We start from the raw sequence: 13,359 nt of genomic DNA, 5'->3' as shown, positions 1-13,359 counted from the left end.
GTTCCTGCATTTGACGAGTCGTTGAGGAGAATAATGTTAGACTGTGTAGTTACCTTACATAAGACCAGATCAACTAATCAATGCTTATTGACAATAATGTGTGCGTAAACATGGTTTCCAGGGGTACTTTCTTTACGGAATATTAAGGATAAAACTATAGTCAAAGTCTTAATAAAGATCTCTGCTCCTTTTGCCATCCCAAATCCGTCAAATCTGATCAAGGTTCTAATTTCATGTGAGAGGTTTTCCTACATGTTATGTATAAATTAGGTATCCAACAATTCATGTCATCTGCTTATCATCCTGAAAGCGAAGGGGCTTTGGAAAAATTTCATCAGACTTTAAATAATTTGATAAGGTCGTATTGCTTTGGCACCAAAAACAATTGTAGCGAAGGTATCCATTTATTTCTGTTTGCTGTTAGGAAGTCAATTTAAGAGTCCTTGATGTTTAGCTTTTGAAATGTATTTTTTGACACACTTTTTGTTGACAATCAAATTGCTGTAAAAGAAGTTTCTTTTAACAGATAAATCACAGATTCATTTACTTGATTATGTGGGGCCCTGAGTGGCCGATTAGTCTAAATTGTTCTCTGTTACGGATCACTGCCATCTCACCTCTGATTGCGTTGGTTCGAGGCTAGGATTCGGCCAATGTGAGTATGTGAGAAAGCTTGCCAGCAGCTTCTCGTGGGTCGGTGGTTCTTCTCGCGGTTTTCCCGGGTTCTTTCTCCATGATTAATAGTGACCGCCATACATAACCTATCATGTCCTGAAAATTAACGTTAATCCCCACAACAACAACAACAACAACAACAAAAACTTAATTATTTCACTGATTTTAAATACAAACTGGCAATAGCGTTTGACATGTCAGGAAATAATATCCAGTCTACACAATCAAGAATGAAAGTAAGGTAGGACAAGACTTAAAAAGAATGAATACGCATATCAGCTTGGGTCATACAATTCTGAGTCTTTCATCCATACCTCCAAATCATGTTCAGATCATGTTTTATGGTAAACGACTTAATCGACACTTTATGAAATCGGAACTAGAAATAGTTAAGCCATATAAATCATAAATATATAAAGCATGTTAATCTAAATCGTTCTGTAATTCATTCAATTCATTTAATTGTTCATGTCCCGCACAATGCCGATCTAACTGGTGACGTACAACCGGATTGTGGTGACTTTGGTTCAAACAGTCTTTAAAATTTTGAAATGTTACAGAATCAAAATCTAAACTTTTGATATCGCACGCTTTATAATTGAAACAGAAATAGAATATTCGTTTTCTTTATTGAACCAAGAAAAATTAACTGAAGCCCGCTGTGCAGTCTTGTGCCGAAACCAGATAAAACTTTCCGTATGCTAAATGACTACAGAAAAGCAAATAGTATCACCAAGACAGACTCATTTCCCATGCCAAGAATTGATGACTATATTAACATAATTAGAAATGCAAAATATGTCACCAAGATTGACATGTTGAAACAATTTTGGCAGATTCTACGTATGGATAGGACAATTTGGGCTTTGAAACTCCAGACGGACTTTACCAATACAAAGTGATGTTATTTCGTATGAAAAAGTCTCCTTCAACATTCCAGCGCCTAAAAACATGATATCCCGTGGTAACGATGGCTGAGATGCTCATAAAGACAACATTACTACAAAGAGCGAATCCTGATAAGATCTCCTAGAACGATCATGAATTTTTTCGTGCGATTGAGTTATTCAAATTTGACAATTAATTTAACTAAAAATGACTTTTGCTTAGCTTATGTCACATTTGTGAGACAAATTGTGAGAGATGGTCAAATCTACCAAGCTCGTAGAATGTAACGTTAAAGCTATCTTTGAATTTTCTTTGCCTGTCAGTAAAAGCAACTGATACAAATTTGGAGTATAGGTGGACATTATGGGAAATTTTACCCAAATTGTTTCATAATTGTTGAGCACCTGACAAAGTTAGTGAGTAAAAATACCACATTTTATTGATCTGACATGTCAAGCTGCGTTCGAAAAAGTAGAGGGCATACTTAAAAGTCTGCCAGTTCTTTCAGCGCCAGATTTCAACCAATCGTTTAAAATATTGTTCATGCAAGTGATGTTAGGATGGTGGCGTAATCATGCATGAAGATGAAAATGGTGTGCAGCACTAGAGGCATTATTAAACTATCTAGAACGAGTGTCTGGCTTATAACTATGGCTTTACAACACTTCGAAGTGTATATTAATTCTCGTCTTTCTCCGATTATTGTATTCAGTGATCACAAGTTCCTTATTTTCATCAACAAAATGAAAAAAGAGAATATTCTGATACACTTGAATGTTGAATGATGAATTCTGCATATTAAGGGGAATATAACATTTAAACGAAGATGCAGTTCTGTATTTTTTTTCACACTTATTTGTATATCATTATACATCTTCCTGAGTAATTTTATTATTACGATTATTTGTGTGTGCTTAATTTGGTGAACGAAAGATGAATTGCATAACTTTTGTTTCTTCCAAGGGGAGGTATTATGTATATCTGGGTTTTTTTTGTAACTCTTGGAATTTTTTAAATTTTTGAATATAAATCATAGGCAAAAGCTGGAGCTTGAGTAAGTGCGTCAGGACTATTGTTGGATATTAAAGAACGTAACATTGCGTTATATACATAAATATATTCTTCCATATATCTTAACAGTTACTAACAATATAATTAGTATTAAGTATGTTTACGACAGGAAATATCTTAGAAGAATTAAGCGAATTTACATCTGCTGTGTTTTTGGCTGCATGAATACTATTTTAAAATATTAGATTGGGCAATAAGGTCTGTCACATGGGGTATATTGCGACTTATTGTCGTAATATACTCTTGATTGTGTATGTAATAGGAGAAATGAGCAATCAGATTAATTTATATTTTGCTGTCATCGTTATATATTGTGTTCATGTTGTAACATCAAGTCTGCAGGTATGTTGTATGTTGTAACTGATATTGTCTGAGAGAAGATCATTTGTTTGGACTGTTCAGTGGGAATAAAAAGTTCTCTATGGAAAATAATATTATTTTGGAACTACTGTGAATTATGTAATGGATTTCTGGACAACGCCAATTTCACAACATCACGATTCTTAGCGGAACAGTATATTTCCAGATATGAAATTTATATGAACCGTTTGGTTCTTTTGGACTCTACGAAAGCTTTTTAAGGATTATTTTGAATCCATGTCATAATACTAATTTCCTCTCACAGTTTGATTTATACCTGTGATATTTACATTATTTGTTACGTTTTACAAAACTTTTTGGTTTCACTTGTCTTTTACTTAGTTTATGCCCATAGACTCCTAGCACAGTATATTATTGTGTGATCAACTAAATCGTGCTAAGTTGTTATAACGGTATACGCTACGTCCGCGATGACGAAATATCCACACTAGCGCATTAACACGCAGATGCTGCCGGAGAGAAAGTAACGTATTTAGTGGCTGAATTGATATTATGCGAGACGACGCTCTTAAAATTATATCAGCATTATCAACATTATCCTAATATTTTACTATGCATAGCCGATGTTTATTTAAATATGTCGAGCGTCGCATATTTTAATAATCGTTTCTTTCACTCACCAGGAACAAATGATCCGCTAAAGGTTAGTGAGTTCAACACTTCTAGATGGTTGGTCGGGATGTAATGAGCTATGACAGAACAATATGACTTTACGTCATCAATTATTTTCATACTATAATAATATATAAAATCACCATAAATGCAGAACTTTCCAGAAAGGTTTACCGAGATAATAAAAAGTCAATCGCTTGGATGCTTGGATTGCTTTTCCATGTTTTTACAAATCAACGTGATTATTGCAGCTGACACACCTGCATACAGATTTGCTGATATTAAACAACTGTACTCGCCTCTAAAAGTTTTTTTTCTTCTTCTAGACAGTAAGCGATTACTGGTATCATCCTAACAATATCCATTTCGTTTTTGCGGTTCATTTCAATATCTAGCCAAACTTTTCAGGCAATCGTGTCACGTGAAGATATCGCTGAATGCATATTACCATGGCAACAGTCTAGAATCTCATCCTTGTCGCCAGCTTCCTGCATGCTTCTGATATTGAACCAGAACAGTGCGGACATTCATTTACTGCACAGGCATGACTCTATGGCAATCCTCAGATACATTATTCTTAATTGCCCATAAATTATACAATGATTCTTTGTCTAGTTAATAATGTTTCGTGTTTTTATGTATTATTGCGATAAAAGAACCATTGTCCAGCAGTAAATACTAGGACTGATACTGGCCACACTTTGATAACCCACTCTTGACATGAATAACGATAATGCAGTCATAGATGTCAATGCGACCCTTAATGTTTTTCTGATTGATGATCAGGAGGAAATCACTCTGTGTGGCTATACCGGCCTTATTAAATACTATTAGTATTATCTCCCGCTCTGTTGTAGCTTTCTGTGTACGCAGTTTTGGATGCACCAATGTATGTATGTATGCATGTATGTATGTATGTATTTATGTATGTATGTATGCATGTATCTCATACGAACGCATATATTTATATAGCTATTCATGGATCAATTCATGCATATACCTATGTATTTATATCAATTAATTGGTCATATAACCCGTAAGGGAGACAAAATGAAGTGTCACATAAATGGTTATTAATGAATCGTCAAAAATAGTGAAGTAAAAACGGCGTGTGTTTGTGATTTGGATTTTTGACGTAGCTTTAACAATTTTGCAGTCATATCGCTACGATGTCTGCAGTGTGGCAGCATACAGTGATGCATAGCACTGGGGCATCCAGTCGCAGATATGTAACTGGATATCCCACCCAGTCACATTATCCTGACACCAGGCCGACCAGTCCTAATTCTAACCTCTTAATGCTGGGCTATTAGTATTATTTTTGTAAGTCTTTGGTATGACTCGGTCGGGGATCAAACCCACGACTTCCAGCGTGCGAGGCGGACGCTCTAACCACTTAGAGAGTTACGACGAAACATGTTCGTAACAAAGTTTAATTCCAATAACGTCATGTATGAAAGAATTTGCAAAAAGATCTCAATATTGGTAGAATCTTGTCAATTTTTTGATATTCGGAGGAAAATATAATGAATTTAGATTTTGTATAAAAACAAACCTCACAATAATAGTGTCAATAAGTTTTTTAAAGACATTTTTGTGTAGATATCGTGTAGTATTACAGGCTATAATTAATGGGAACAAGATGGCCGCTATCGCTTAACCGGCTTGAAACAGCTGTTCCGCTTTTTAGTGCCGTATTCACGATATTTGTGCTTGTTGCCTGTTTTCATCTTCGTTATTGTGTTCATTATGTATTGGCTGTTAAATTCCTATATGTATCTTCATCTCCTTGTTTTGGAAACGAGAATAATTATACTTTTTATCAGCTGTCTTGCTTAACTGTTTTTGAACAAACCGCCATCACGTGATACTCGCCTGTCAACCCGTTTATGCCACGATGGACCCTCATTAATTGCTTTAAATGTTCACTCCTTGGCTCTCCACACTACATTGTGCTCTAGACTAAACGAACTGGGACTACATTCATCATTACCTAAATGTAAACAGAAGCAAAAAATGAAACGTTGTTTCAAAGCTGGCCGGCGTAGAACAGGAAGAAGAATTCCAGTTATCTCCCTTTTTTAGACAGACCATTTAAAAAAAATTCCACCGTTAATTTAGATAACCTAATTCAAATCCCAGTTAATTCGTCCACCTTTATGTCAGCTATCCAAGAAATACCTCTGCTTATTGCATTATTCAATGTCCAGTCAGTAGGACCACCGGTCAAACGCACAGAAATAGTTAATTTTATCAACGACGAAAATGTTGAAATATTATTCTTGACAGAAACATGGCTAAAAACATCAGGTGATGAGCCCAAGTATGCGGATCTAACACCAACTGGTTACTCCATCAAGTCGTTCCCTCGTAATTCTCGAGGAGGTAGAATTGCTGTCATCACAAAGAACTCCATGATAAAACGTCCGAACTACACCACAACATTCAATTTCGACCACACATCTTTTAAACTAGTCCAAACCACACTCACACTGGAGCAAAGGTCAGTATATTATTTCTGCCTATACCGCCCTCCTCCTAGTAAAAAAAAACAAGCTGGCTGACTCTCTCTCTTTTTGAAGCAGTTTCCGAAACTCCTGGACTATGGAAATTCGATAGATGGCAACCTAATTGTTCTTGGAGATTTCAACTTTCACTTTGTCCGGAAACTCAAATACATCAAAACTCTAGATTCCATTAATGTTTTCAACATCAAACATTCAGTTAACCAACCCACCCATAAACATGGTCACATGCTAGACTGGATTCTTCACAGACCTGATGATAACATTCTACGGTCCTCCCTGGTATCCCATGAACTTGCACCAGATCACCTCTGCATTATATGCCATCTTGACATATCAGTCCTTAACCCTCCACCTTTATCTGCTACTAAGAGAAATCTCCTTATGATAAAAAGAACCAAATTAATGCACGACATCCAAGCTAACCTAACAACTTGCTTACCTCCTACCGCAGAACAACTCAATATCCGTCTGCGTTCATTGCTTGACAAACATGGCTCAGCTATCAAGTGCAGAGAGTATCAATTAAAAAGTGTTCTCCATGGTATAGCAGTGTTAGGGACTAGCTTCACACTGCTAAAAAAGACCGCCGTAAAGCTGAGAGGCTCTGGCTTTCCACCAGACTCACTATTCAGAAGCAAATCTATGAAGTCGCTAAGAAGAACGTCACAATTGTAGTCCATGCAGCGAAATCAGCCCACTACACTACTAAGATCATGGAAAATTCTAGCTGCAAAGAGCTCTTCGAGATTACTAACAAGCTTATGTCAAGGAATAAATCAACACCACTTCCAACTACCTTCTCTCCAGTCGACCTTCCGCACATGTTTGCAATTTTTTCCGTGACAAAGTACAAACCATTAGAGATAAGCTTGACATCACAATTTCAATTAACTCGTCGTCACCATACAGTTGGGATACATAATCTGAGCGGCAACCATTAGCAGCATTTGAACCTGTCTCTATGGATTTCGTACGTACAATCGTGATGAAGAGTGCACCAAAGTCTTGTGAACTTGATCCAATTCCAACATCACTGCTGCTTGAGTGCTTAGATCCAGTATGGCCTTCACGAACGGATATTATTAATACCTCTCTCTCATCCGGGGAAGTCCCATCATTTTTCAAAACTGTCATTGTAAAGCCTCTGTTGAAGAAACCAACACTAGACCATAACGATTTAAGGAACTACCGCCCAGTTTCTAATCTCCTTAATCATTTCAAAAATCTTAGAAAAGGTTGTTCTATCCCAGCTTGTATCTGATTTAATTCAAACAGTCTTTTTAGCAATGTACAACCTGCATATCGCCTTTGCCACAGTACTGCAACTACTCTTCTAAAAGTAGTTAATGACATTCTCTCTGCATTGGATAGCGGAAAGATTACAGTCCTCACCCTCCTTGATTTGTCTGCAGCATTTGACACAATAGACCATGATATATTACTTTACCGTCTCCAGCATGTATTTGGCATTCATGATACAGCCTTACTGTTGCTGTAGTCCTACTTGGTCAACAGGACACAAATTGTATCTGCAAATGGAATACACTCCAACCCAGTTGATCTATGTTGTGGCGTTCTACAGGGGTCTGTTCTTGGACCTGTTCTCTTCATTCTGTACACTCAGTCGCTCTCAAGTGTCATAGGCCATCATGCAGTTTCTCACCAATTGCACGCTGATGACACGTAAATATACAAAACTAGCCACCCAACTGAAGTTGATGCTACCATCCAAGGTGTAGAGAGGTGCATTTCTGATGTGAAATCATGGATGACATGTAACAAGCTGCAGATGAATGATGATAAAGCTGAGGCCAATCTAATCACAACACAAAGATTTTCTCATTCACATCCGTTACGTCAAACAATAAATATCAGCAACGCCAACAATAAATTCACACAATCAGTACGAAACATAGGTATTACTCTGGAGAGTACTCTCACATTGCACCAACATGTCATGAACATGTGCAAGGCTGCATATCTTGAACTGAGACGCATCAGCTCAATTCGTAAATATCTTTCAGTTGATGCCACTAAAACACTTGTGTGTTCATTAGTACTTTCAAGCCTGGACTATTGTAACTCAATTCTGTCTGGTTAATCTCAATATCTACTCTAGAAACTTCAAAAAGTTCAAAACACAGCTGCTCGGATCATACTTAGAGTACCACGATCAGAGCACACCTCCCCGCTGCTCTGTACCCTACACTGGCTATGCATGCGATCCAGAATCAAACACAAAATGTGTTCTCTGTGCTATATTTGACTGTCGGATTCTAGTCCAACATACCTTTCTGACCTCACTCATGTGTACACACCAGCAATATACATACGCTCCTCTTCTGACAATCGTATACTCATTATTCACGGTATGAAAACAAAGTCATATAGACAGCGTTCTTTGCATGCTAGGGCCCAGCAATGTCGAATGAATTGCCCACTGAACTTAGACACAAAGACACAGTGATCACATTCAAGAGGGCTCTCAAAACTTACTTATTTCGACAGCAAGAACAAACTTAAAGACCTAATAATGTTTCCTACCTGAAATATTCTCAGCATGTTATTTTATTTTTTTAATGTTTTTCTAATTTCATGTTGTTTGTTTTTGTAATAATATTATTATGTTTCTTATCTTATAGCTGTTGTCTAAAGTTGTAAAGCGCTTAGAGCTTCTAAAGATTAGGCGTTATACAAAGTCCTCATTATTATTATTATCATAATGTTGATGTGCCAATACAAAAACTCCTTAAATTCACGATATAATCCGAAAAGAAGTTCACTGCTTTTTCATCTCTTTTTGGTCTTATTGTTTAGAATGAAAACAAATGTTACAATTACGATTCTTTTGTCTGTGGTGTCGACGCCAGGTATAATTCAGTAGCAACGTATTTGTGCTTTTAAGTTAAATATTCAATGTTTTATTTTCAACCAATGGGTATGTTCTCTTTGCTAACTGCAAACACTAAATCAAATTAAATAAATTAGTCATACTTGGTATTCAGGTTATGATGTTTGTATATATACATCTGCTTGTATATATATATATATATATATATATATATATATATATATATATATATATATATATATTCATCATAAAATATGTAAATTACTCTGTGGTACCTCTATATAGAGGTGCAACTTGGTTTTTGCACCATGATGTTGTTCATTCACATTGTTGCAAGCCTTCGGTTAACTTTACTTCACTGACCCTAAATTATTGAGAGTATTCTTTCCGACGCACCTAATGCGTGTGCTCAATAATATTTTGACAATAAATGCACGTGAACTTCATCTATGATGCTAATGTATTCAGTTATGAGTGGGTAAAAGACATGGGGTCCGTTTCACTAAAGTGAGTAAACTTAGCGTGACATATGTCTAGCGTAAATTAGGGAAACGACCTTGCGTAAGCATAATTTTCCCGTTTCACTATCCTTCCGTAAACTATGCATTAACGTAAACACTCGCTTAACGTTAAGGCAGAGAGCTTGCTTGCGTAAGTTTTGTGCAAGGAGAAACGGCCGTTTCTATTATCTTCGGACTTACTCAAAATCAAAATATCGTACAAAATTTGAGAATCCACTGTGTGTTCCGGTACAGAACACAGGTCCTCGATACTTTGGATGACCTATTTTTAATATCACCATATCGCTTTCCAAGAAGTATTATTCTCAGCTGATATATTCGGTGAAAGACCAACGTTTTGATCTCAACCACTACTCGTACACATTCAGGTTTGTATTTTGCCTCATCAGTTCATATTTAAATATGACACTCTGAAATATTTACATGCCCGTTGAGAATCTACTTGAGCGCATGTGTGTGTGTGTGTGTGTGTGTGTGTGTGTGTGTGTGTGTGAAATAAGGACAAGAACTTAAAACCATTTAAACGACAAAATTAGAAACATGCCAAATTTCTTTTCAATTAGCTTGTCATTTTTCGTTCTATGCATTAATTCTCACATCTGTGCGTCTTGACACTCGGTAAGTATTGTCTCACCATCCTATCATTTTTTCGATGCATCGGTTTTAACGTACAAGAAAGGACCACATACACGTTTCCCTGCATTTCCAAACACAACATTCTGCCACAAGGATGCATACAGATACATCACACAAAATGAACGTAATAAATAGTTAGATAATGTTCAAAATATATGCATATCACTAGGTCAATAATGATCACTGGAATTTTTGTTTTAAATTCTTTATTTACAGAACAAAAACACTGAATTTCATTTCAGTAATTCCATCTCACACAAAATATTTTGGGTGACACAGAGAATCATGATCTTGTGTCATCATACTTTCTTTTTTCAATTGAAACATTTTTTTTTCATGAATTTCCTACGTTCTTCTACTGTTCTTCTTTGTAAGAACATTTATATTTTGAAGTCTCTATTAGTATGTTATTGTATGCCTGCTATGGTATATACAGCTTGCCTGGGTATCTTCACATGGAGCTAAATAACTTAGCATTGATTTGTGTAGTAAATATTGAAGATAAATAATTTCCAAATAAAACAAATATATTATGTTATGATTATATTAATCGGGGACGTTAAGGCACAACTATTATGATATGTTTTACAATGGTATCAATAATAATAACTATGATGCTTATAACATGGATGTTGATATATAAACAACAACAAATACATTTAATACTGCATATATACTACATTGTCTTCCATTTGCTGTTATTTATCCATTGCTCACTTCACCCACTTTTACACAGTTTTTTTAGTAAACTTCTGTATTTCTATGTCCATTGTTAGTTTTTATGAAATTCGTTCTACTTTTGTGTATTTGGTCTGTACTTTTAGCTGTAATTGCAGTAGTGGGGCTAACCCGCTCGTCCCCGACGATTTACTAGACCGAGAGTTTACCTCTGACATTATGGTTGTTAGTGATTGTGATATTGTCCTCCATGAGGTCGTAATTCGTACAGGAAGTTAACATCACTAAAGACACCTTTCTTGTCTCCAGTCGCTAATGAGTCATAGGAATATCCCTTGCGGCAGATACTTAAGATGCGATGATTTATCTGATTTAGGCACACTTCTGAGAAAGGCTCACTTTGCGTAAGTTACGGCGGACGTAACTTCTGACATTGTTTGCAAGTAACGGCATTTTTAGTGAAACGATCCCATGATGATTTGGTAAGTTTTAAAGAATAGGTATTAGAACCTTTAAAGTTTTCAAATTTTTTCAGGACTACACATAGACTAACCTGTGAGCCTGGTCATTTTGTAATGTATTGTACAGCAGCATCCATATATTATACGTAAATAGGAAACGCCTACTTTTGCGCGAAAACATATGCTCTGATGCGAATATATATATATATATATATATATATATATATATATATATATATATATAATAATAATAATAATAATAATAACAATAATAACAGAAAATACAAGAGTCCCTTAAAGGGGCTCCCGGAAGCGACGGCATTCCGCCTGAAGTCCTCAAGAGCGGAAAACCAGCACTGCTCCAGCCCCTACACACACTCCTCTGCCTTTGCTGGGAACAGGGATACATCCCACAGGACATGCGTGATGCCAACATCGTCACTTTGTACAAAAACAAAGGAGACCGTAGCGACTGCAACAACTATCGGGGCATCTCCCTCCTCAGCATCGTCGGAAAGGCCTTCGCCCGTGTTGCCTTGGCACGCTTGCAGATCCTAGCCTCCCGCGTCTACCCAGAATCCCAGTGTGGATTTCGAGCCGGCAGGTCAACTGTAGACATGATCTTCTCACTACGTCAGCTGCAGGAGAAGTGTCGCGAGCAGCGGATGCCCCTCTACGTTGCCTTCATAGACCTGACGAAGGCGTTTGACATGGTTAGTCGGAGTGGACTCTTCAGACTTCTGCAGAAGATCGGCTGCCCCCCACGTCTGCTTGCTGTCATTATGTCGTTCCACGAGAACATGCACAGCACAGTGTGCTTCAATGGCGCAACATCTGAAGCATTCCCAGTCGTTAGCGGAGTCAAACAAGGCTGTGTCCTTGCACCGACGCTCTTTGCCATCTTCTTCTCCATGCTTCTCCAGTACGCATTCAAGGACTGCAGCGAGGGAGTGTACATCCATACCAGGGCTGACGGCAAGCTGTTCAACATCGCCCGTCTCCGTGCTAAGACTAAAGTCACAGAGGTACTCATCCGTGAATTGCTCTTTGCCGACGATGCAGCCTTGACATCACACACGGAAGATGGACTTCAGCAGCTGGTATGCTGCCTCTCCCATGCATGTAAGGAATTTGGACTGACCATCAGTTTGAAGAAAACAAATGTCATGGCACAGGACACAGACTCCCCTCCCTCTGTCTCCATCGATGGGTACAATTTGGAAGTTGTCGAGAACTTCACATACCTCGGGTCTAACATCTCCAGCTCACTCTCCATTGATTCTGAGGTGGGCGGCAGGATTGCCAAGGCAGCAGCAGTGATGGCCAGACTTAACCAGAGGGTCTGGAACAACCCCAACCTCACAGAGAAGACCAAACTGCGTGTCTACCAAGCGTGCGTGCTCAGCTCACTTCTCTACAGCAGCGAAACATGGACCACCTATGCAAGACACGAGAGGAAACTCAACAGCTTCCACCTGAGATGTCTGCGGCGCATTCTGCACATCCAGTGGCAGGACAAAGTACCCAACACAGACGTTCTAGAATGCGCCAACATGAACAGCATGTTCTCCATACTCAGCGAGAGGCGCCTTCGCTGGCTCGGCCATGTCAAGAGAATGGACCCAGGTCGCATTCCCAAGGACCTGTTATATGGGGAGTTAGCAGAAGGTGCACGACCAACTGGACGACCACATCTGCGCTACAAAGATGTTTGCAAGAAGGATATGAAGACAGCAAACATCAATGCCAACGACTGGGAGAGCTGTGCAAACAACCGTTCCAGCTGGCGTCTAGCTGTCAGGCAGGGAGTTCAAAACGCAGAGGAAAAGAGAAGAATAAAGCAAGCTGAAAAGAGAGCTAAAAAGAAGGATAAGCAAAAGCGTACTTTGGAGCTATGCCATCGTCTCTCGTAGACGGACGGATGCCAAGATGAAGATATATATATATATATATATATATATATATATATATATATATATATATATATATATATATATATATATATATATATATATATATATATATATGTATATATTCCTGGACGTAGGTAGGTAAGT

The 13,359-nt window shown here is 37.7% G+C and overlaps 1 protein-coding gene across 1 annotated transcript in view; it reads right to left on the bottom strand.

The window, feature by feature from the left end:
- The window catches only part of LOC149798401 (receptor-type tyrosine-protein phosphatase alpha-like), a 611,129-nt gene that overhangs the window by 129,702 nt on the left and 468,068 nt on the right, over window positions 1–13,359 (bottom strand). The gene's annotated exons all lie outside the window — the stretch shown is intronic.

The sequence above is a fragment of the Sinohyriopsis cumingii genome, chromosome 6 (assembly GCF_028554795.1).
Source record: "Sinohyriopsis cumingii isolate HCF-2022 chromosome 6, ASM2855479v2, whole genome shotgun sequence".
In the NCBI taxonomy this organism is placed as follows: domain Eukaryota; kingdom Metazoa; phylum Mollusca; class Bivalvia; order Unionida; family Unionidae; genus Sinohyriopsis; species Sinohyriopsis cumingii.
Note: the sequence above shows the minus strand (reverse complement) of the source record. Positions and strands in the feature narration are given on the sequence as shown.